A 21,561-nucleotide genomic window follows, 5' to 3' on the forward strand; every position below is an offset into this window, starting at 1 on the left:
ATTTAAAAGGTGAAGGGAGAGTTCTGTAGGTTGTACCCTTCCTAAAATTCTGGAAATGATTTGATTCTAATTGGCCAGTTGTGTCCTTTGAATGCAAATATGCCAGTCTAACTAGCATGCAGATCCTAGGAAAGGAAACCAAGTCTCCATCAGGCTGGACACATTTGATAGCAAGGTCAGCTGTGTGAACTCATCTGCTAGACTCAGCGGCCAGGATGGCAAGCCCTGTAAGTCTGTAACAGCACCAGCAAGCTAGTATCAGGAAAGAAAAAAGTACAAAGTGAAATCAGAAGGTGAGTTACAAATCAGAAAGATTCACTGTTGCAAAGACAAACAAAATAGCTAATCTGCATACAGCAACATTTTACATCACTCTTTGCACGATATTGGAGCTGAATAAGACCAAAACTTCCCAGAAGGTGAAAAAGCCAACCAAGTGGCAGTCTGACTGGAGACTGGGAAAGGCTGCTAGAGGGAAACACTTTGTGAATCCATCCTGATTTTGGCTGCCTTCCACTGGGCCACTCTGTCTGCAGGAGGAACACTTCCCTCCTGCACCATGTTGATTTGGCTCAATGAAGATAGTGTCAGGTTCCATACAAATAAGCATAGTTAGAGCTGTGTATGGCTATCATTTCGTGAACACTTTTTTCCTGTTAAAAAGCAAAGTTCAAGCTGCTCCCATCCTATTTGTCTTATAGCTCCAAAGAGATGTGCAACCAGTCCCTCTTCTATCCTACGCAATCAGTCAAGCCTACAGGGTTAGTGAACCCTTAGGAAAAATACCAGGAGGGGGACAGGACAAAAAAACTTTAAGGTTTAAATCTTATAATTGCCTATTGTAAGGAGGTATCAAGTAGCAGGCCAAAGAGGGAAGTGTCTCTTCCCACCCAGGTGTTTCAAACTTTAGGTGAGATCTTGCTATTGAATTAAAGTACAGGAGCTCTAGTTCAAAGGAAATACAACTAAACATAAAAATAGCATATTTAGATTATCTTAGACATTTTTCTTTTATTAAGAAGCAGCCCTAACATTTACTTATCTTTGCCAGCTTTCATTGTGTGCCTTAGCAATGGTTAAGAAGCAGATTAAGACAATGAAACCTTTCTAGACATGCAAATATAGTGCTGAAAACAACTTTCTTTGCTCTGTTTCTAGATGTTGTATATTTGTTAGAAAAACCTGGAGCCTTGCAAGAAACAATAGCAATTCTACTTTTACCTGTATAAATAACAGTTATGTGGAAAGAAACCAGAGTGCCAAATGTTTACGCTGAATATTTGAATGGTGAGTTACAAAACTGGCCCAGTTTCATTTCAACTCCATTTAAAATTCTTACAATTTACATTGTGCAGAATACAGAATTAAAACTTACAAAAGTCAGGCAACAAGAACATGTAAAATGGGCAATTTCTTTTATTTATATAGTCCCTTCTAACAATCAGTGAGTCTTAGCTAGTTTCCTGAGAAATGAAGAAAAGAAGAGGAGAAGGGAGAAGAGATTGGATTTATACCCCGCACATCACTACAGAGAGTGAAAAGAAATGCAGCAATAATGTATTAAAGCACATTTAGAGATACAACTGCAAAATAGATTATCTAATGGGAAGAAAATGAAGGGAAACAAAAGAATTCAGGTAATATGCTGTACCTGAATAGCAGTAGCCCTATCCTGTCAACATATCTTCAAGAACTCTCTCTCTGTCTGTCAGTCAGTCTTTTCTCCTGTCTTCCTTCCTTCTCTCTCTCTCTCTCTCTTCCTGTCAGTCAGGTTCACCCCCCCATCTTCCTTCCTCTTTCTCTCTCTCTCTTTCTGTCAATCAGCCTTTCCCCCTGTCTTCCTTCCTTCCCATTGCTAATCTGAGTAGACTGGAGGGGAGAAGCTTGAAATGCCCTGCCATTTCATGTTATCCCAGGCTGCCACTTCATGTTTCCCAGGCTGAGAGCATTTTATATTTTTAGTTTTCTGCTGTGTGATCTTTGTGCTTTTTCTTGATGTTTACTTTTTAAAATTGCATTGCAAAATCCCATTATTCTCCTACCTTTCCTAAACAAAATATTGCAAGAGGTTTAAGCATGTTTGTACATCATTTCCCATCTCCTGACTCCACCCCCAAAGTCTCCTGGCTCTATGCCCAAATTTTAGGTGGCCATGAAGGAGAAGTGTAAAAATAACTGGGCCACAGGGAAAAAAAGTTTGGGAAACTCTGGTCTAGGGCTTTATGTATGCAAAACACACTCTCTCTCACTGAGCAGCAACAAAGAAAAGAAGTCAAACACTAGTAGTTGTTAACATGTATGAGTGAGTGAGTGAGGCTTTATTACACACATTTGTATATAACATGTAGATTAGGTTGCTCCCAAGTGAGCAGTGCCTAGTGTAATCTCAGAAAAAAGGATATAATGGAAGGATACCTTTCCTCAATTTGAACAGTTTGTAATGGAGAAAATTAGATATGATCTGGAAGGACAGTTTCCATCTCACCTCTGCCATGAATTTACTCCATGGTTTTAGGTGAGGAATTCTGCCTCAGGCTTCCTTCTGAAATATGGGGGAGTGGGCATAGCAATACTTACCTACCTTATAGGGCTATTATAAGGATGGCAGTGAGTTAATGTAGGTAATATGCTTTGAACAGTGAAATAAATAAAATAACTGAACGGTATTACTTTGGCCTTTAAGAAATATGGACTAATACATTGAAGTGTTAATGTTAAGCAAACAAGACAGTGTCAGTTTAAGGGATTGGATACATGGAGAATACTAAGCAAGATCTAATTTTTGAAGGGCTGATTGTTGACCTGTGTACACTGCCATGTAAAAATCTGAAATAAAAAGGCATCAACTACCTTTTGAAAGGTTGAATCCTTTAATTGCAAGGCTCAATGGAAACGGCATTGTAATTTGCCAAGGGCCTGTGTAATGCATGTACATATTTAGTGAGAGGTAATGAACCCTCACCTCCCATCCAATGAAGCATTAGCACCACCAGTTGGTCATCAAGCTAGAATAACAGCTGGCTGGAGCAGTAATAATACCTCTAGAGCTTGTCTAATCTCCTCCTCTCTCTCTCATGCTAATTTTATGAGGGCTTTCAGAAAAGGACTGTTCAGATTCTCTCAAATCTGTTTAGGTATCCCATCCAAGTTAAACATAGTTATAATATGCCTGGGGTCAGGGATAGAGGTTGCTCCTGCTTCTAATGGCAGCCTACATAGAAATAAAACAGGTAAAGCTTACCGCTACCACTTATAGGAACATTTCACTTATCTAATTGCTGAATATTAGGCTGCTGTTAAATGCACAGATAGGATGAAAAGTTGGCTGCTCTAGACAGTAGGGTTGCCAACAACTTGGAGGAAAATAAATGTCCTGCCCCTTTAAAAGAATCTCAATGGGATATTATTTCCAAGGTGATTTTATTTACTTCTGTGCCATGAGAAGCTTCAGTTTCGCATTTCCACACACCTACCCTTGGATAGATTTTGAGCCAAAACCTGTCGGATGCTAGATAGCGTTATCTTATTTCTCTTCTTTACAAGGAATTTCTCTTCCTCATGCAGTCTCAAGAACAGAATAAGCTGTAGTGATATAACTGATATTTTAGAACCTGGATTTTAATTTTTAATACAATATTTTATTTCTATAATTTTAACTATACTTATGTAAACTCAGTGTTATTATGTAATATAGATCCTCCTGATGAAGTCTGTTGGCAAAATGCATCAGGATTTTTTTGGAAATTTAACTGAGTAATAAATATATATTTTACCTGATTTGCACCATTGGTCTTGGACTTTTTTTTTATCTCCTGTTAAAGGGACAATACATTTTTTCTCCAGTTTGTTTCAGAGGGTAGGTGTGTTAGCGGCAATCTTACTAGTTTGAACAGAATTATATCAAGAGCAAGGTCTATGACAGACATTTTGATGCAGGGCAGCTTGTCTGCTGGGTGAGAAGCTTGAAGAGAAGAACACTAGATTTATACTCCTCCCCTCACTCAGAGTCTCAGAGTGGTTTACAATCTCCTTCCCTTCTTTTCCCCACAACAGACATCCTGTGAAGTAGGTGGGGCTGAGAGAGTTCTTTTGAGAACAGCTCTTGAGAGAACAGCTCTGAGAGAACTGTGACTGACCTAGACTGTGAAGAAATCCATTTTTTCTTTGGAGGTTTGAAATGAGCAAAGCCTTCATTCTGAGTTTAAATGTTGTTTTCCTCTCTCTCTCTCTGGGCAAAGAACGAACAGAAAGGGGGGGGGGGAGTCAGCCCACCCTCATACAAATGCTAATAGGTCTAGAAAAATGGGATGGTCAAGATCTCTCCCTTCAAGCAGGGAAGAGAGACTTGGAGAAATTAAGACTAGAAAGACATCAGAAATAAATTTCTGGAGATGTCAGGAAAAGCTTCTTTGACCTGGCCTGACCGGATCAGTGGGAGGGGGAAGGGAGAAGATAAAACTCCTGGAAGCAAGGAGGAAGATCTCTTTTGGTGCGGACAGAACCAAAGCAGACAGAACTCTTAAATGAGGTCTGAAAGAGGCAGCCATTTAACCATGTGTTGTCCTTCAGAACAGGAGGAAGCTTCAAGGTAATCTGTAGAGATCTATAACATCCTAACATTTACTTCTGTGCCATGAGAAGCTTCAATTTCGCATTTCTACACACCTACCCTTGGGTAGATTTTGAGTTAAAACTTGTTGGATGCTAGATAGTGTTATCTTATTTCTCTTCTTTACAAGGAATTTCTCTTCCTCATGCAGTCTTAAGGGCAGATATAGGAGCCTGTCCTATATTTTTAACATCTGATAGGGCATGTATAGAGAGGGATAGAGGAATTGCATTTTACCAATTTCGTTTGAATCCCCTGCTCAGTCTGGTGCTGTGCTAAAAGTATGCTTGTGAACATTTTCTTTTTAATAAATGCTTTATAACTTTTTATGCTGGTAGTAGTTCTCTGTACCATATAGACCTTCACTGTTTTGGATACATTATTTTAAATGGAGCACGAAGGGGAAGGCTGGCAGTTGGCAAGCAGCTATTCCCCTGGGGTGCACAGTGCAGTAATCTGTCCCCGTGGTGACCAGGCACTGGGCAGCAGGAGACACAGTGGCAAGGCCTCAGATCTGGGAAGGGAAGCTAGAAGTCCCGCCCATCCCAGTGGGCAATTTTTTACAAAGGTCAGGTGGTGGCAGTGGTTACCAGAGAAAGAAAGATAAGCCTCTCCAGATGTTTGGAAAACCTTGGAGGGCAGCTTGAAATATTTTGCCACATAGGCAAAGGCAAACCACCTCTGAATATCTCTTGCCTTGAAAACCCCATGGGGTCATCATAAATCAGCTGTGACTCGACTAAAGTTTCCACCATCACCATTGCTCCAGATGATAATTTTCTGCCCCCAAGCATTTCTCCTCTGCTGTAATCAACTGACTATGGTTTGCATTGTACCTTTACTAAGAATCACTTCTGAGCAATACTCTTCCCACCTTCTGACTGGAATGTGTGGGCTTAGGGATCTCCATTCCTACTTGTATCTGATGAAGGGAACATTGACTCTTGAAAGCTTATACTTTGGCAATCTTGTTGGTCTTTAAGGTGCTACTGGACTCAAAGCTTGCTCTGCTATTAATTCTTAATCTTACAAATAAAAGTGACTTCTACATTCTTTTCTGTTAAAAAAAACACATGCACAGATGTTTCCCATTGTTCATATGGAAATTTTCCATTGTTACAGATGAAGACTGTGAAGAATCAAAATGTAAAAAACTTCTTGTGAACTGTTGGAGTTTTTAATGACATGGCTAGTGTGTGAATGTAAGTTCTGTTGGTTCCAGTTAACTGACTTCCATGTAACAGAGTTAGAATTCAGGTGCCAAATCCAGTGGTTGACTGGGTCTAAAAATATTGGTTGCCAGGAGACAAAGGGGGCCCATCCACACCTATAAGGCTATCAATTTTTAATAAGAAATAGATAACATTTTCAAAAAATATATAAGGTACAATTAAAACATCTGTGAAATAAATCATAGGCTGTGATTCAGCCTCCCAGTTAACATTCAAGTAAAAGAAGATGGAGATGTTCCCACTTGCACTAAAGGTCTGGGGAGGGGAATCCTCTTAAGACATGTCAGTTGCCTCAACTCAAGGGACTGTACATATACAAATTTCACTAAATGTGGTAGTGATACACAAGGCTCCAGAATAAACAACAGAATGCCCTCCAGCAGAATATCCACCAGATTACTTGTGGCTAAATTGTATGGAGAGTCTAGCCAGGGGAAGAGTATGGAAAGCTATCCTGCTGCTAAGATAAGGAGCATGATGAGAAGCCCCATAGGTATTTTTCATGGGTCATTTCTCCTGTACTTATCAGGTAGGGGAAAGCAGATCCAGACCAAGAGGGGAAAATAGCTGTGGACAAGGGGCTGCCCCACATCCCAGCCTGGTGACACCCCCAGAAAAGAGGGGGAAAGAGAGAAGAAGAAAAAGCCAGCCAGCCTTACAGTTTGCATGGCTTGACTGGGCACTTCCCACTGCTCTGCCACATTTATGTACATCCATCAGTATGCTAAACTAGGCTCTGCTAGGTTAGGCACATCTGCCTGCAACCTGTCTGAGGTAGGGTGCTGCCTTCTCTGGACTGGGCACCTGGCTACATGCTGCTTGGTTGGGCCATGTACTGCTTGCCTCTTTCCCCAGTCCTCCCTCTCTGGGCTGGATCAGCACAGGAACTCTAGGCTCCATCTTGAGGTTGGTAGCTCTACTGAAGATGCTCTGTCCCAAAAGTAGCAAGGTGCCCTTCATTTACAAATGCAGGGGTCACAGCATGGGAAAGGAAAAAGAAAAGGTTTGTTAGACCAACTGATCTCCTGGCAGAACTTTTTGTTTCATGCCTCTGGGGGGAGGGGACAGGCCATTGGCCCATCTGGAAGTTCCCCAGTAGCTATAATGGCCAACCTGCCTCTGGGGGCAAGGAAACTTAAAGGCAGAAGGGAAACTACAGAGGAAAAGGAAAGTGCAGAAGAGAAATACAGAGGTATCCTTGAAAAATGATTTTATTAATTTTTTTCCCATTAAAATAGATCCAGGTGGACAGCCGTGTTGGTCTGAAGCAATAGAACAGTCCAGTAGCGCCTTTATGATCAATAAAGTTTTATTCAGAATATAAGTTTTTGTGTGCATGCACACTTCTTCAGACAAGGAATGAGGTACAGTGAGCAGAGCTACATATAGCTGGTGGGCAGTGGTTTAGAACCACTTTGCATTCTAAACCACTGCCCACCAGCTATATGTAGCTCTGCTCACTGTACTTTATTCCTTGTCTGAAGAAGCGTGCATGCACACGAAAGCTTACATTCTGAATGAAACTTTATTGGTCTTAAAGGCACTACTGGACTCCTACTTTGTTTCATTAAAATAGTAATGCAAAGAAAATTTTAGTTGCATTACAGTTATAATATTGGAACTTCTATTATATTTTCAAGCTACTAAGAGGTCATTAACATTTTAAAAATATTGTTTAGGGGGCCCCACTTCATCAGAGGCCCACAGGGCACACTTGCCATTAGGCAAGCTGATACCCTGGCCAGTCCGCCACTGGCCAAATCTGTCTACTGAATGAAACAGAAGTGGCTCAGTTGCATTAGAGGAAGGTGCTTGTAAGGGAATTAAAGATAAAGAGAATTTTGAAATGAATTGCAGCAGCATAGCTGGTGAGGGAGCTGAGGCAGTGATGTGTAAAGACTGGGATGTTTGTATTTCTACCTGAGAGTAGCAGGAATTACACTTGCAGCAAGTGAAAATTAGCTAGAGGAGAAGATTCGGGGGCTGGAGACACAATTAACCACACTGCAGTGTATAAAGGAAGGTGAGGATTTTCTTGACAGAACCCATGAGGTGCTCTTGAAAGGACAAGAGGAGGAAGAGGAAGTGGTATCTTAGCAATTGGAAAGAACCCAACACAGGAGGAAGGTTTGTGGAAAAATGTAACCTGAAGGAGCAGGAAAATCAGGAGATGTTCAGAGCCTCTGCTGCTCAGCAATAGGTTCCAGGATCTCTTCACAGTAACTGATTCTGAACCACTGGAACAAGGGCTACTTCCCCGGCCTCCATGAAGCTTGAAGAAAGTTTCTCAGAATTCTATGGATAAGAAGCCTGGAGCTTCTGACCTCAATATAGGAAGAGGAGGGTGGTGGTAATTAGAATAGAATAAACTTTATTACGGTCATAGACCAATTCAAAGCTATGACACATCATGTGAAAACCCTCCTAAAATACATAAACACAATAAAATACATAAAACTTTCCCCCAGCTATACAGATCCAGGATAACTAAAATACATTTTACCAATTATAAAATGCAAAGTTGGTTCAAATTTATATAAAATCCTTTAAATCATATCATGTAAAATCATATATAACCTAAAATTCAACAGTTCATACAAGACTGCAATTTTCTTGTTTCTTAGTATGGAACTTCACAAGGTAATGGCAGAATTTAGCTATCTGTCTAGAGATATATGGACTTGCACCCACCAAGAGTTTCTCCAAACACACCCCATCCGCGTCTGCCATTGGATTAACTACAAATGGGGAGACAAACCTATCCCTATGTAATTGGTGGCATGGGCATCGAAAAAACATATGAGTCACTGACTCCACCTCTCCCATAGCACAAGGGCAGCGTCGGTCTTCGTACAGGACTTTTCTATATTTCCCTTCTAACATCTTTGAGGGCATGACTGCGCATCGAGCCAACGTAAAGGCTCTTCTGTGAGCTGATACCTCCAAATAAGAAAAGTACTTGGCCATCCTCATAACATATTTAGTCTCAGTAGGCACCAAAAAAGAAGGGGCCTGTTCTAGATCCCTTTGTCTCTCTATATCACAAATTCTTTGTTTAATAATACTTTTTGCTTTGGCATAACTCTGCGCCAAGAGGTTTTCAAGTGAGAATCCTATACTTTCTAAATTGCTTCTAACCAATTGCAGCCACCTTGGCCTGTAGAGGTCTTGAATTATTAGAGGGAAGAGACCTTTTTTGTTTGTATGGATCTTTAGCCGTTAGTATGCCGAAGATAACATAATTCTGGCCTCAATTCTCATTTGCCCAGTTTCTAATCGCAAAAGGGCATTTGGCACACCTGGCGGGAGCTGCAAGATGTTACGAAGAAATTTTGATTGCACTTTCTCAAGAGCCTGTAGTTTTTTAGCCAAAATGCCCAGGTTAATACCATAGAGCAGTTGTGTTAAAACTTTGTATTGAAACAATTTCAGTGCTGCTGGGACAAAAAAGCCCCCCTTAGTACAAAAAAAATCTCAGGATAGCATACATTGAATTCTCCGCTTTCTCCACCCTCATCTTACAATGTTCAGTATAAGCGCCTGTATCCTGAATTACCATTCCCAAATAAGTAAATTTTGTTACTTGTTCTATTTTCTTCCCTTTATTAGTCCAATACCTTTTCTTGGCTTTTTTACCAAATGCCATCACTTTTGTTTTTTCAAAATTTATTACAAAACATTCATTTTCACAGTACTTAACAAAGCTGTCTAATGCCCTCCGCAACCCAATAGGTGTTCTAGATAACAGTAGGGTGGTGGTAATTGAAGACTCTTGCTCAGAGGGGTGTAGCCCTAAGTGTGCTGACCGGACTTGTTCTCCCGAGAGGTTTGCTGTCTGCTGGGTGCACGCATCCAAGATGTGACAGAAAGGAGTGGAAGATTTATCAAGCCCACAGATTATTATCCTTTCTTGCTGATCCATGTGGGAACAAATGATACTGCCTGTCATAGCCCTGAACGTATTAAAAAAGACTATGTGGCTCTGGGTCAGAAGGTGGAACTGGGAGCACAGGTTATGTTCTCATCAGTTCTTCCTGTTGAAGGCCGTGGCTTAGGATGAGAAAGAAGAATACTTCAAATAAATGACTGGCTATGTCAATGGTGTCATCAGGAAATATTTGGATTTCTGGACCATGGTTACGCTTTCGAGATGGTGGTCTTCTATCGGGAGATGGTTTGCACCTTACAATAGTAGGAAAGACGGTGTTTGGTAACAGCCTTGCTAAGCTAACAAGGAGGGCTTTAAATTAAATTGTACGGGGGAGCGAGACAATAATTCAAAACCTCATTTGATGCCAGAAACTGGGGATAAGAACACTAAAACTTTGCAGAGAGTGGCACATACACTAGGTAATGTTAACTTGCAGGCATGTATGGACACTAAACCCTCAGAATGCATAAAATATGGACTACAGTGTCTACACTAATGCACAAAGTATGGGAAACAAACAGGAAGAACTGGAAGTCCTAATACAGGAAGGAGATTATGACATAATAGGCCTTACTGAAACTTGGTGGGATGATACTCACAACTGGAATATTAGGATTCTGGGGTACAACTTATTTAAAAAGGAAAGGCAAATGAGAAAGGGTGAAGGTGCAGCAGTATATGTGAAGGAGGTATATGCTTGTGAGGAAATATGTGAATCTGAGCATGGCAGCGCAGTTGAGAGTCTCTGGGTAAAAATAAAAGGAGTAAGAAATACCAGTGATATTATGGTGGGGGTCTGCTATAGACCACCAAGTCAGGCAGAGGACTTGGATGAGATACTCCTACAACAGATTGCAAAGTTCTCCAAGAGAAGGGACACAGTGATCATTGGAGATTTCAATTACCTGGACATCTGTTGGAAGTCCAACTCTGCTAAAATTGAAAGGTCAAATAGATTCCTGACTAGTTTTGTTGACAACTTCCTTTTCCAGGAAGTGAAAAAGGAAACAAGGGGATCTGCTATCTTGGACTTGATTCGTACTAACAAGGAAGAATTGATTGAAGAAGTGGAAATAGTGGGCATCCTGGGCAGTAGTGGCCTTGTGATTTTGGAATTTACAGTCTTAGGGAAGGGAAAAGCTACATGTAGTTAGACTTACAGGCTGGACTTCAGAAAGGCAAACTTTGACAAACTAAGAACTATGCTGGGTAAAATCCATGGTCAGAAATACTTAGGAAGAAGGGGGTTTAAGAGGGGTGGGAATTTTTAAAAGCGAAATACTGAAAGCACAATCACAGACGATTCCTATGAGAAGAAAAAATGGAAGAAGCCTAAAGAAGCCGAGGTGGCTCCATAAACAGATCTCTAAAGACTTGAGAAATAAAAAAGACTCTGTTAGGAATTGGAAGGAGGGCCTTATAACCAAGGATGAATATAAACAAATCACCAGCGCTTGTAGAGAAAAAGTTAGGAAAGCTTAGGCTGTCCAAAGATGCTAAAAACAACAAAAAAGGGTTCTTTTCTTATGTTCAGAGTAAAAAAAAGAGCAGGGACATGGTAATCCCATTGCAAAGGCAGGAAAGTGAAAATGTAACAGGTAATGAAGAGTGGGTGGAACTACTCAATTCCTACTTTTCCTCAGTCTTCTCTTCTGAGGGAAACAATGCTCAACATGGCAAAAACAGAACATATTATATGGAGTTTCAGCCTAGGATCAGCATAGGGGTAGTACATAAGCACTTAGTTTCTTTAAATGAAACAAAGTCCTCAGGGCCAAATGGACTTCACCCAAGGGTTCTAAAAGAGCTTGCGGATGTAATTTTTGAGCCTCTGGTTATTATTTTTGAGAATTCTTGTTGAACAGGAGAGGTGCTGGAAGATTGGAGGTGGTAAATATTGTCCCCATCTTCAAGAAGGGAAAAAAAGGAGGATCCAGGTAACTACCGACCCATCAGCTTGATGTCTATACCTGGAAAAGTTTTAGAACAGATCATCAGACAATCAGTCCTGGAACATTTAGAAAGGATGGCTGTGATTACTAAGAGCTAGCATGGGTTTCTCAAGAACAAATTATGTCAGACTAACCTGATCTCTTTTTTTTGAGAAAGTGACTACCTTGCTGGATCAGGGGAATGCTGGAGACATAGTTTCTCTTAATTTCAGCAAGGTTTTTGATAAGGTTCCACATACTATCCTTGTTGACAAGTTGGTAAAATGTGGTTGACAGATCATACCCAAAGAATGCTTGTGAATAGTTCCTCATCCTCTTGGAAAGGAGTGACAAGTGGAGTGCCTCAAGGATCTGTCCTGGGACCTGCTTTGTTCAACATCTTTATAAATGATTTGGATGAATGAATAAAGGGAATGCTTATTAAATTTGCAGATGATACTAAATACAGTAGAAGACAGAAACAGGATACAGGCTGATCTTGACAGACTGGAAAAATGGGCTAGAACTAATAAAATGAATTTTAACAGGGATAAATGTAAAGTTCTGCATTTAGGTAGGAAAAATCCAATGCATGGTTATAGGATGGGGAAGACTTGTCTTAGCAGTAGTATGTGTGAAAAGGATCTTGGGGTCTTAGTGGACCATATGCTGGACATGAGTCAACAGTGTGATGTGGTGGCTAAAAAGGCAAGTGCAATTTTGGGCTGTATCAACAGAAGTATAGTGTCCAGATCATGTGATGTGATGGTATCGCTTTACTCTGCTCTAGTAAAACCTCACCTGGAGTACTGTGTTCAGTTTTGGGCACCACATTTTAAGAAGGATATAGACAAGCTGGAATGGGTCCAGAGGAGGACGACGAAGATGGTGAGGGGTCTGGAGACCAAGTCCTATGAGGAAAGGTGGCAGGAGCTGGGGATGTTTAGCCTGGAGAGGAGGCGACTGAGAGGTGATATGATCGCCATCTTCAAGTACTTGAAGGGCTGTCATATAGAGGATGGTGTGGAATTGTTTCCTGTGGCCCCAGAAGGTAGAACCAGAACCAATGGGTTGAAATTAAATCAAAAGAGTTTCCGGGGGGGCGGGGCATCGCTCAATGAGGGCAGATGTGTGCTGACTGAGCTCCGCTCATCTTTCCCTGAAAAACTGTTGTTAAATCGCAGCAGATGGAAGTCTGGTACGAAAACTATGAGAAGAACTCAAAGAAAAGCAGCTAAATCAAAGGGGATATGGACAGAAAAGGTGAAGCACTATTTTACGTCTAATTCATCCAATACAGCCGTTAGCAAATGCGGGCAACCGCAATCTACTAAAACACCCCGAGGTCCCCCGCAGAGCAGAATGATGGCCCAATCAATAGAAAGGACCTACTAGACCTGAGGGGAGTCTTATGCGCATTTTTCCGAGCTTCAATGGCTGAGCAATTAGCCCTGATTACTGAAAGAAACTGCCAAACTAGCAGAAAATAACTCAGAACTTGCTTTAACGATGCAAGAAGAAATTAAGGTCCTGCAATCTTCTGAAAAACAACTCAGCAATCGCGTGAGCGTCATGGAAGCACGTTGGCACTCTTTTAATTTGAAAGCCAGGAAGATCCCAGAGGGGGCAGAGGAGAATAAGACAACATTCAGATTTATAAGATCTTGGTTGGAAAAATCTTTTGACTCTTTGAGTGAAGCTAACCTAATGGTGGCCAATGTATATAGACTCGGTTCCTTGGCGTCTATAAGAAGGGGCCCTTCCAAGGACATTCTAGTCCAGTTTACATCATCTGCAATGAGAGATGCCATTTTGAAGGGGGCGTGCCGCAGCGATCTTTTTGTAAACGAAAGACGTGTTATTTTGCTTTTGGATTTATTACAAGAAGCCATTGCAAAGAGATGTCTCTTAAAACCAATAGTTGGCAAATTACTAGACCACAAAATAAAATTCAGATGGAACCCTGTTTCAGACATTGTTGTTCAGAGAGAGGGGAACACATTCCAAGCCAATGACAGAATGATGGGAAAAGCTATGCTTAACGCTTTAAACGTCAAACTTACTCCAAGAGAAGAAGAAGACCTTTTGGCACCAGAGGAATCTGGTGAAGATCGAAACTGACTAACAAGCCAGAGCATTTAAGAGGCACAAATCTTTATGGGCAACTGTTGAGCCAATAACATTGGTGCCTTAAAAATCATTACTAATGATGTTTTTGCCTGTATAGTATAATGTCTTGAATAGAGTCTTCATGGATAAGTTCTGGGAGAGACGGAAGAAAGTTATATAGCGCTAGAGAATATGAAAGGGAGGAAATAAGTTTGGTTAGAAGTTAGGTCTGTAGGTGCAAGGCGGGTTGTGGGTGATTGACTGTTATTGGAAAGATAGATTATGAGTGAAAGATGTTTGTATGACTGTAAAAGTCCTGGGTGAGTATGAAGGTATGTATGATAGAAAATGAATGAGTGTAAGGAATAAGTGTATCGTGTAAGAGGTGGTGAAAGGGTGAAAGTATGACATGGTTAGGAATGCACTGTATGTGTGGAAGAAAGGTTGAGTGTGTTGGATTATACATAGAAAATAGATAAGACTGTAAATGTGTTTTTTAGGTTTTTAAAGAATAGATATATCATATAATCAAATTTTTTGGATTATCTGTGGCTCTGACTAGTATTCAGTTTTTTAGAACAACATGAAGGGTTTCACAGTTTTGTATTTCCTATAGTTAATATTGAATTTTCTAATCAATTTCAAGTAATTCTAATCAACGTCAATCAATTCTCGGGTTTGAGGGTTTTTACATATGTGTTACAATTTTTAGAAAATCGAGTGCTGACTGTATTTCAACGAATTAATTACTTTAAAATTTTGCACAGAGGTAAAGGCATGTTAGTTGGGTTTTAAATGAATTGTTTTGCCTTAAACAATTATTGTGTTTGAATACTATTGGTTTGACATACACAACAGTTCACTGGTTTTATGAAAATTGTTGCAACAGGGAAAAATACATTAACCACTATATGGCTTATTGTAGGTAAATGAATGCTATAATCTATTTGATGTATTTAATACAGATTTAAACTTGGTGTGCTCATCTGCTACTCAAGTAATGACTCGGGGGGAAAAAGAGCTGTTTCTAAGGTGTGTCTAACCAACCTTTTTATACCCCCCCAAGTTGTTTATGATTGTTGAAGTTTCTGGCCAAGGGGTACGAGTTTTCCCCCCTATAATAGTTCCCTAAAAAGGGATTTTATAGGAAACGATTCCTCAGGGACTGAGGAGGTTTTAAATAGTTTTGGGTTTTACAGGTTTTTGTGTTTACCTGAGTTTGGTTTAACAGACTAGAGTGGTGGTACAATTTTGAAAAAAAAATTGTTTGTAACCAGTTTCAGAGCAAAAATGACTGCAGCATTAAAAATATGTATATGGAATTGCCGGGGCTTGGGTAACCCCATCAAGAATCTCAGGGTTGCTAATCTGGCATACAAAGAGTGAAAAAATATAATGTGCCTACAGGAAACGCATCAAAAAAAGAAGCAGACTTATATCCTGGTTCTCTCAGCAATATCAGGCCCCTGGGTCTTCCAAGGCCAGGGAAGTGGCAATTTTAATAGCAAAAGATGTGCCATTTCATTTCAAAATGAGCTTGTAGATCCTAAAGGGCATTTTCTTTTCATCTCAGGTGATCTAGAAGGGCAACCAGTAACCACAGTGTCCATTTATGCACCTAATTCTCAACAAATAGAGTTCATAGAAGAGACATTTAAGAAACTCTTTGAGTTTCAAACAGGAGAAGTCATTATGGGATGTGACTTAAATCTCATTTCAGACCCAGCTATGGACCATACGTATAAAAATAATTTAGTAAAATATGATCTCTCTTCTGCAAATGCTCTTAAAAATTTAATGAACACTTATAATTTTTCTGATGTTTGGAGACAACTAAATCCTACCTCGAAATCCTATACATTTTATTCGGTTGTACATGGTACATACTCCTGTATTGACTACCTTCTTGTTTCTCCCTCTTTATTAGGCAAGGTATTTGATGCAGATCTTGGTGACAGAACCGTATCGGACCACGCATGGGTAACCGCTAGGCTAGATTTACAACAATCAGACAGCAAAAGTTTTGAGTGGTCATTTAATCCTTTATTATTGCAACAAGATAGTATTTGTGAAGACATAGCTAAACAAATACAAGAATACTTTAAGTTAAACACGGAATGTGGTGTCTCCAAAGACATGGTGTGGGACTCATTTAAGGCCGTTTTGAGAGGTAAGCTGTTATCACTTTTGTCTTTCTGTAAAAAAGAAAGACAAGCATTAATTTTGGAACTGAGAGCTTGGATTAAAAAGATGGAAATAAAACACATGAAATTTGGGGGAAACAAATTACTTAAAAAATTGAATACTGAAAGGAAAAAACTGGAAGTTTTAGAAACTTCAGGGATCCAAAATAATTTACGTTACCTTAACCAGAAATATTTAACTAAACTCCCAAATCTGTTAAACTACTGAAGCATAGAATGGAGTAAAAGAGGGCATCCACATTGGTACATACTTTACACTCTTCAACTGGAAAAACTATTAATACCTCGAAAGGGGTCACTCAAATCTTCCAAGAATTTTACCAAAATTTATACGCTTCAAATAACCCAAACTCACAAGACATTTTGGCTTATTTCAAGGAAATACATTTTAATATTAAACTATCTAAAGACCATTATTCAGCTTTGGATGCACCAATCACTCCTTTTGAAGTTAAAGAGGCAATAATGGGCGTAAAATCAAATAAGGACACAGGCTTGGATGATTTGCCTGTTGAAATATATAAAAAGTTTTTACCCCTACTTTTACAGCCAATTACTAACATATGTAACTATATTCTGGAGGAAGGGCAAATTCATGGCATGAAGCTACAATGATCTTGCTTCATAAAGCTGGAAAGGATAAATTGGATCCTGCATCTTATCGTCCCATACCAATCCTGAATCATGAGTTAAATTTTTTTACTGCACTAATGATTCAAAATTTTATCCTTTTATATACACCCAGATCAATCGGGATTTATGCCTAATAGATCAATTTCGGACAATATCAGAAGGGTGCTCAATTTAGTTCACTTTTGCCAAACGAATAAAATCAATTCAGTTATGTTATCATTAGACACAGAGAAAGCATTTGATAAAGCAGAAATACAGTATTTGAAATCAGTTTTATAGGTCATGGGCTTTGGGCCCAATTTCCTTAAAATCATAGCAGCATTATATAAAGCATCCAAGGCACAACTTAAGATGAACAATTTCAGATCTGATGTTTTTACTCTTCACAGAGGGACCAGGCAGCTAAGTTTGTCATCGCCTCTAATTGGAAGAACTCTGTAAAATTTAATATATCTAGCTGGTTCTTGAAAGTCTGGGATGTGTTGGTTTCTGACAAATTAATTAAACAATATGACACTCCGTACTATAATAATAATTTTGTTGAAAGGTGGTTGTTTTTTTGAATTCATGGAAAATGCCATGATAACATATTGTAAACTACAAAAACTTTATCTTTTATTAAGGTTAAGCTAAAACATGTATTATTGATTCTGAAGGTGTTTTTCTCTGTTAATGTAAAGCTCTAGTTTGTGTACAGGGCCTTGTTACAGACCCCAAAGAGGTTTTATACTGAGTTTGAGTTTTGTACAGCTTATTACTGAATTTATAAGTGATATCTTTAAGCTATGTATGCTTAATTTGATTTAATAAAAGTTTGAAACTTTAAAAAAAAGAGTTTCCAGCTCAGCATTAGGAAGAACTTCCTGTTAGAGCGGTTCTTCAGAGGAACAGGCTTCCTTGGAGGTCTTTAAACAGAGGCTAGATAGTCATCTGACAGCACTGAAGATCCTGTGAATTTGGAGGAGTTTCCTGCATTGTGCAGGGGGTTGGCCTAAATGACCGAGGAGGTCCCTTTCAACTCAATTATTCTAAGATCCAGGTTAAGATCCCCAGCAGCATACTAACATTAAAAACATTTTTTTTTCTGCTGCAAACCCAGAATTTCCAAATCACAAAATGCCTTTCTGCTCTATGACAGGGTCAAAAGGCAATTCGTGGTTTGTAACCAATGGTTAGAGTTGAAAAATGGTACTGAAGACATGAATGCTAAGTTGTCTTCCTTGTGGACACACTAATTTCTTAATGAGAACAGAGATTCTCATCTAGAATTTCTTATCTAGAACATGATGACATTGTGTATGGGCAGAGTATCTGTGGACATCACTGCTGTCTTGTGGGGTATGATGCATGATTCACTCAATTAGTTTTTTTTAGAAGATTACTCTTTTTAAAATACTGCCCAAATTCTCAGCAATATGCATTTGAAGCTGAGAAAATGCCTTTAGGCATCAGATTGACATGCAAAATTTGTGGTACCTGAGTGCTTCATGGTCAGCATTCTTTTAAAAATTCTATCATTGATTTTTTTTCTCCCTTTTCTGGATGGTACATTAAATTTTTAGTTGAGGCTTATCACTCCAAGTCAGGAACTTACAAAAGCTAGTGTTACCAGCAAAATGCAATATAAAACTTGGTTTTGGTTCATTGCATCCATTTTCATTTGTATTAAGTAGAGGAAAAAAAATGGAAAGATACGGAAATATTCTAAAGTATCTGTGCAGTAGGTTCTTATAATCCTGCATAAAGTTTTCATTTGAGGTAGCTTGGCTTTAAACAAGAAAAAACCCACAAGCCAACAAAAATATCAGTCACTGCAAAGTCCTGTGGATATTGCAAAGGCTTAAGGGCACAATCTTAAGCAGATATTTCCTGGAGTAAGCCCCAATGTATTATCTCTCACTTTTTTCAAATCCTCCATACTCAACTTTTGGGCCATGTCTTTTACACAACGCTCTTTCTTGTACTCTTAAGTACATGAAACCAGAATTCTTCCCCTATTTATTTCTGCCTCCACTGCTCTTCTCTTCCATTGCTGTCTTCCTTGTATCAAATTTTAGATTGTAGGCTCCTCAAAGTATGGACCTTGTCCTCTTTTAAGTGCACAGCTCTTTGACAGGTCTATGAATGAAAAATACCCAACAGTATTTAACAATTTTCATTATTTTGTATCTTTTTGGGTTTAATGTTTAATTTTCAAGTTAACTTTTTAGAAAAAAATGTTCTTACACACTGTTCTGTCCCATTAAGTTATAAGCTTAGGCCAGTCAGTCTGACTTCAATTCCGGGAAAGTTGGTGGAAAGCATTATCAAGGACAGAATGAGTAGGCACATTGATCAACACGGGTTATTGAGGAAGACTCAGCATGGGTTCTGTAGGGGAAGATCTTGCCTCACTAATCTGTTACATTTCTTTGAGGGGGTAAACAAACATGCGGACAAAGGAGACCCGATAGATGTTGTTTACCTTGACTTCCAGAAAGCTTTTGATAAAGTTCCTCATCAAAGGCTCCTTAGAAAGCTTGAGAGTCATGGAGTAAAAAGACAGGTCCTCTTGTGGATCAAAAACTGGCTGAGTAATAGGAAGCAGAGAGTGAGTATAAATGGGTAGTCTTTGTAGTGGAAAACGGTAAGCAGTGGGGTGCCGCAGGGCTCGGTACTGGGTCCCATGCTCTTTAACTTGTTCATAAATGATTTAGAGTTGGGAGTGAGCAGTGAAGTGGCCAAGTTTGCGGATGACACTAAATTGTTCAGGGTGGTGAGAACCAGAGAGGATTGTGAGGAACTCCAAAGAGATCTGTTGAGGCTGGGTGAGTGGGCGTCAACGTGGCAGATGCGGCCAAGTGCCAAGTAATGCACATTGGGGCCAAGAATCCCAGCTACAAATACAAGTTGATGGGATGTGAACTGGCAGAGACTGACCAAGAGAGAGATCTTGGGGTCATGGTAGATAACTCACTGAAAATGTCAAGACAGTGTGCGTTTGCAATAAAAAAGGCCAACGCCATGCTGGGAATTATTAGGAAGGGATTTGAAAACAAATCAGCCAGTATCATAATGACCCTGTATAAATCGATGGTGCGGTCTCATTTGGAGTACTGTGTGCAGTTCTGGTCGCCGCACCTCAAAAAGGATATTATAGCATTGGAGAAAGTCCAGAAAAGGGCAACTAGAATGATTAAAGGGCTGGAACACTTTCCCTATGAAGAAAGGTTGAAATGCTTGGGACTCTTTAGCTTGGAGAAATGTCGACTGCGGGGTGACATGATAGAGGTTTACAAGATAATGCATGGGATGGAGAAAGTAGAGAAAGAAGTACTTTTCTCCCTTTCTCACAATACAGGAACTTGTGGGCATTCGATGAAATTGCTGAGCTGACAGGTTAAAACGGATAAAAGGAAGTACTTCTTCACCCAAAGGGTGATTAACATGTGGAATTCACTGCCACAGGAGGTGGTAGCGGCCACAAGCATAGCCAGCTTCAAGAGGGGTTTAGATAAAAATATGGAGCAGAGGTCCATCAGTGGCTATTAGCCACAGAGTGTGTGTGTGTGTATATATATTATATATATTATATATATATAATTTTTTTTGGCCACTGTGTGACACAGAGTGTTGGACTGGATGGGCCATTGGCCTGATCCAACATGGCTTCTCTTATGTTCTTATGTTCTAAGCTTCCATGCTCCCTTGTGGCAGTCTACCTGAGTACCTTAAAAGAATGAGTAGTCGGTTGAAGTCTATGGCAGTCAGATTGGAGCTTAGACTGTAAATATTATATGTCTCTGTAAGAACATTTGAATGGTAAGGCAATTACTTCTCCTTTCAAGATCATTAAACACAAATTTGACTTGTATTTTAATAAGACTGCCAATGTATTTAATGGGAGCAGTAAAGGGTAGTGTTTCTTCCCCTAATGGATGACTGTTTATATTATTATCCATTCCAAGAGACCACATTAGGTGGGAACTAATTCTCAAATATAGTGTCATAATCCATTTCCCCCCACAGTCAGTACTGTTCATAGCTCTTAAGGTCCAGAATTACATAAGAATTCCTTGATGAAATGAGAAAGCAAGAGAGGGCCACCTCAGTGTTCAATTAAATAGTGTTATTTGTATTTTCCTTTTTTATTACAAATGCAAGGCTCTACTTCACAGAAGATATTGGAGGCCCAAGATGATGTTGAACTTCTCCCCAGCAGAAAGGAATATTTTTCTTAAGAGATACTCAGATACAACAAATGGGAGCCCCAGCACATCCATTCTGACTGTGGCATTGGCCAAAACTGCCAGAAAAAGGTTTTGCTGAATGAAAAGGCAGACAGAAATTTGGCTGTGTACATTCAAGAGATGGGGTTATGCAGATGGTCTATAAAAACAGGGATGCAATAAGAGTTTTTACATGATAATATTTTACCAGTGGAGCAGTGCTTCAGCTGAGACATACAGCAGCTTGGTGCATTGTTATCTGTTCAGCACACAGACTGGCTATAGTTTCTACAAATCCAGTCATATGAAAGTGGTTTTAGTCTCAGTTCCTAGTACTCTGCTTATGAATTTATGTACATGGAAATAGTACAGAAGTGACTTATGGTAAGAACACCACTTAGTCCCTGATTATTTAGGGTAGCTCCACTGATTATAACTGCTGTGGAAAACACTGTTGTTTCCTACAGCAAACTTATGGAGTGAATATATTATTAATGAATGTATTTTTAAAGCACTTATGTACATATATTTGCGATGCAATTGAATGTACAAACCTTATTGACTTGAAAATAATGTGCTTGAGCTCATGTTGATTAATAATCTGTGGATTTTATCTGATTTCATGACTTTCTCAGGTGCAAATGATATTGCTGCAATTACATGATGAACATGAAAGTGTAAATTCACCATGACTTTTACATATG

This window comes from Heteronotia binoei, chromosome 21 (genome assembly GCF_032191835.1).
Source record: "Heteronotia binoei isolate CCM8104 ecotype False Entrance Well chromosome 21, APGP_CSIRO_Hbin_v1, whole genome shotgun sequence".
NCBI lineage: Eukaryota > Metazoa > Chordata > Lepidosauria > Squamata > Gekkonidae > Heteronotia > Heteronotia binoei.